Here is a 5,077-nt window from a genome sequence, read left to right on the forward strand (position 1 = left end):
GTAAACAGATATTTAGCATCTAGCAGTTTCCAAAGAAGCCACTACATACTTTTCACAAACTTGGTTCCACAGAGCGAATACAGTACTAGCCATTAACCCAGTACCCCAAGTGTACTGAAGTAGAAAAGATGCAACAAGAAATATAACTACATTAGAAAGACTGCAGAAACCTGGTGGCGTAGTGGTTAAGTGCCATGGCTGCTAGCCAAAGTGTCGGCAGTTCAAATCTGCCAGGCACTCCTTGGAAACTCTATGGGGCAGTTCTACTCTGTCCTACAGGGTCGCTATCAGTCGGAATCGACTCGATGGCAATGGGTTTTTTTTTTTTAGAAAGACTGCAACCCTGCAGAAAAAGAGTAAAACACTTTTAGTTTCTCCCCTTTAGGCTCTAACATCATACAGTCTGGATCTACCTATACAGTCCTACATCAGCTTCTACAATATTTGTCAGGAGAGAAGAAATAAAATGACACAGGCCAGTACAGTCTTTGGATACTTAGGAAGGGGTGGGGGAGACAGTCAGTTCTCAGAATAAATTAGCTTCAGTCTCATCAGCAGAATCTTTGGGTTCTTTGTTCTTCGGCATGTCCTTCTTCAATATGCTTATCCTTTTCTTGAAAATGCTCCCGTTTGGCAGCCATTTGTGCCTCTCAGTCCTCTTTGTTGGCTTCCATTTTGTGGGTCAGTTTCTCTTCTGCCATTTTACTGAAGTTGTTTCCTTCTATTATTTTCTGAAACACTTCTTTCCCATGCTATCGTTTCTCAGCAAGCTGCTTCAAGACCTCAGCTTCATGGGACTTGTGTCTTTCTTCCGCAGCTCTAATTTCTTCTGAATTTTCTCCAGGGAAAGATCTTTCTTCTGTGAAGGGGAAAGGGGGAATTCTGGGATAGAGTCTTTTGAAGGACGGCTGAGTATCAGCTCAAAGGCCTGGCCTGAGGCATGCTTCTCCAATTCTTTCACCTGGATATGAGAAGAAGCCTTCATGAAGAGAAGACAAGAGACTGGCAGTGTATTCTATGCAATCCACTGGAAGAAAAGCCATGCTCTAGTACCCTCAGTTCTGGATCATATGCAACCATTGACCATTGACCAATTCTTTTTGGCAGAGTTACTCTGTGTATTCCTTCCACGTTGTTTTGATGTTTTCCTTCAATATTGCAACTTGAGGCTTGAATTTTTTCTTTATACCTACATAATTTTTTTTCCCCCCAAATCATAGAAACTAACTCAGGCTGCATTGTTGAGGTTATCTAATTTTTTTTCCTAGTCAGTTTTATTGATACAATTTTCCCACAATAAAATGAACCATCTTAAGTACACAGTTCTGTAAGTTGTGACAAATACATACATTCAAATAACCAACAAGCTAACAAAGACACAGAACATTCCCTCCATCCCATCACTGTCCCTTGTGTCCCAGTTGCAATTATGCACCCATCACAGGCATGTGCTGGTCTGATTTCTATCACTGCAGATTAATGTTGCCTGTTCTAGAACTTGCTTTATTTTGCTCAGTATAATATTGGCAAAATTCATTTCTATTTTTGCAGGTATCAGTAGTCCATAAGTTTTTAGTCCTGAGTAGTATTCCATGGCATGGCTATACCATAATTTTTTTATTCATCAACCTGTTTATGGACATTTGAGTTACTTTCCATTTGAGGCTTTTATGAATAAAACTTCTATAAACACTCTTGTGCAAGCCTTTCTGTATATATATGCATTAATTAATCTCAGAATGGTTACTGAGTTGTATGGTGGAGATATATATATATATAATATGCATTCAGTTCTCTTAGAAATAGAATTACTGGATGTAGGATAGTTAACAGGTTTAGCTTTACAAGAAACTGTTTTTCAAGTGGTTTTCCTATTTTATAGCTCCAAAAAAAAAAAAAGTTTTTTTTTTTTCAGCACTGAATGAGAGGTTCAGTTGTTTCACGGCAGCACCATTGGCATTATTAGTCTTTTACATTTTAGCCATTCTAACGAGTATGAAGAAGTCACTGGGTGGTGGAAACAGTAGAGCGCCTGACTATTCGCTGAAATGTTGGCAGTTCAAACCACAGCCAAGAGGCGCCTCAGAAGACAGGCTTGGTGTTCTGCTTCTGAAAGGCTATGGCCTTGAAAACCCTATGGATCAGTTCTCGTCTGCACACATGGGGCAGCCATGAATTGCAACTGACTCGAGCAATTAACAATGAGTATGAAGTGGCATTTCATTGTGGTTTTCCCTTCTGTTCCTCAGTGACTAATGATACTGAGAATCTTTTCATGAGTTTATTGGCTGCTCCTATAACTTCATTTGTGAAGTGTCTGTTCAAATATTTTGCTTATATTTTAAATGGAGCTGGTTGTCTTTTTGTTGTCGAGTTTTTATTATATCATCAGTACAAGTGCCTCGTCAGATATTGTAAATATTTTCTCTCAGCGTGTGGTTTGTTTTTTTCATTTCCTAGCAATGTCTTTTCAAGAGCAGAAGTTTTAATTATGAGGAAGTCAAAATTTCCCTTTATTTATACAGTTCGTGTGTGTGTGTGTTTTTTTCTTTTTTCGTCTTCTCTAAGAAACCATGTCTACTTCAAGACATAGAGATTTTATCTAATGTTTTCTACTCAAACTTAGAACTTTAACGTTTATATTTAGGTCTATGATCCATTTCAAATTAATTTTTCTTATAGGGTAAATAAGAATAGAGGTTCATTTTTTTCCCCAAGTAGATGCTCAATACCATTTTTTGAATTGCTTTTGTGCCCTAGTCAATTATAAATTGACACCACAGCTATGGGTCAATTTTGGGGCTTTTAATTCTGTTCCACTGACCTTTTGTCTTTCTTCAATATAAAAAGGTTTTGGTTGCAAGAGCTTTATGGTAAGTACAGAAATCAGGTGTGTTTCTCTTTCAAAATTGTTTTGGCTACTCTAGGATTTTTGCATTTCCCGTAAATTTTTTAATCAGGTTGTCAAATGCTATGCAAAAAACGTGGAGGTTTTGTACATCTTTTGTTAAATGTATTTCTAAGTATTTTATGTTTTATGATTCTTTTGTAAATCATATTTTAGTATTATTTTTCCACTATTTGTTACTAGTATATAAAAGTGATATATAAAAGCAAGGGGTCATTAAAAAGACAAGAAAGGAAGAAAAGACCAAAATGGATGTCAGAAGAGATCCTGAAACTTGCTCTTGAACATCGAGTAGCTAAAGCAAAAGGAAGAAATGATGAAGTAAAAGAACCGAACAGAAGATTTCAAAGAGTGGCTTGAGAAGACAAAATAAAGTATCATAATTTATAGACATGTGCAAAGAGCTAGCAATAGAAAATGAAAAGGGAAGAACACACGTGACATTTCTCAAGCTGAAAGAACTGAAGAAAAAATTCAAGCCTCGAGTTGCAATAGTGAAGGATTCCATGGGGAAAATATTAAACGATGCAGGAAGCATCAAAAGAAGATGGAAGGAATACACGGAGTCATTATACCAAAAAGAATTGGTCAATGTTCAACCATTTCAAGAGGTGGCATATGATCAGGAACCAATGGTACTGAAGGAAGAAGTCCAAGCTGCTCTGAAGGCATTGGCGAAAAACAAGGCTCCAGGAATTGATGGACTATCAACAGAAATGTTTCAACAAATGGATGCAGTGCTGGAAGTGCTCACTCATCTGTGCCAAGGAATTTGGAAGACAGCTACGTGGCCAACTTACTGGAAAAGATCCATATTTATTCCTATTCTCAAGAAAGGAGATCCAACAGAATGCAGAATTTATTCAACAATATCATTGATATCACACACAAGTAAAATTCTGCTGAAGGTCATTCAAAAGCGGCTGCAGCAGCACATTGACAGGGAACTGCCAGAAACGCAGGCCAGATTCCGGAGAGGACACGGAACCAGGGATAGCACTGCTGACGTCAGATGGATCCTGGCTGAAATCAGAGAATACCAGAAGGATGTTTACCTGTGTTTTATTGACCATGCAAAGGCATTTGACTGTGTGGATCATAAATTACGGATAACATTTTGAAGAATGGGAATTCCAGGACACTTAATTGTGCTCACGTGGAAACTGTACCTAGATCAAGAGGCAGTTGTTCAGACAGAACAAGGGGATACAGCGAGGTTTAAAGTCAGGAAAGATGTGTATCAGGGTTGTATCCTTTCACCATACCTATTCAATCTGTATGCTAAGCAAATAATCCTAGAAGCTGGACTGTGTGAAGAAGAAGGGGGCATCAGGATTGGAGGAAGGCTCATTAACAACCTGCGTTATGCAGATAACACAACCTTGATTGCTGAAAGTGCAGAGGACATGAAGCACTTACTGATGAAGATCAAAGACCACAGCCTTCAGTATGGATTGCACCTCAACGTAAAGAAAACAAAAATCCTCACGACTGGACCAATGAGCAACATCATGACAAATGGAGAAAAGACTGAAGTTGTCAAGGATTTCATTTTACTTGGATTCACAATCAATGTCCATGGAAGCAGTTATGAGTCAGAATCAGCTCAACGGCAGTGGGGTGGGTTGGGTTTATTAAATTGAGGATGTTTTTATTTTTAGTTTTCTTGGTGTTTTTATCATGAATGAATATTGAACTTTGTCAAATTTTTTACTGAATTTATTGAGACAATCATATCCCCTCAATTACTTTAACGTGATAAATTAGATTTGAATATTGAACCACCCTTAGATTATTGGGATAAGCCACATTTAGTCCTAACACATTATTTTTTAAAACTATATTACAGGATTTGATTTATTAAAATGTTGATAATTTTTTGTATCTGTGTTCATAAGGTGTATTATACTATGATATTGTTTAATTTATTTGCCAGGTGACAGAAACAGAGTCATGCTGGTCTTATAAATTAGTTGGGAAATATCATCTCAGCCTCTATGTTTTTAATGAAAGTCACCAGTGAATACATATGGGCCTGGAATTTTCTTGGTGGGAAGGTTTTCTAATTATAAATACAATTTTTTTTACCAGATTTGAGGCTATTCGGATTTTTTAGATTATCTCCAATCAGGTTTGGTATGTTGTGCTTTTTAAGGAATGTGTCTAATT

At 37.3% G+C, this 5,077-nt stretch overlaps 1 pseudogene; it reads right to left on the bottom strand.

Annotated features, from left to right (window-relative positions):
* Nucleotides 1-526: 526 nt before the first annotated feature.
* LOC126066672 (stathmin-like) lies at nt 527-985 on the bottom strand (annotated as a pseudogene).
* Nucleotides 986-5,077: the final 4,092 nt, after the last annotated feature.

Source organism: Elephas maximus, chromosome 24 (assembly GCF_024166365.1).
Source record: "Elephas maximus indicus isolate mEleMax1 chromosome 24, mEleMax1 primary haplotype, whole genome shotgun sequence".
In the NCBI taxonomy this organism is placed as follows: domain Eukaryota; kingdom Metazoa; phylum Chordata; class Mammalia; order Proboscidea; family Elephantidae; genus Elephas; species Elephas maximus.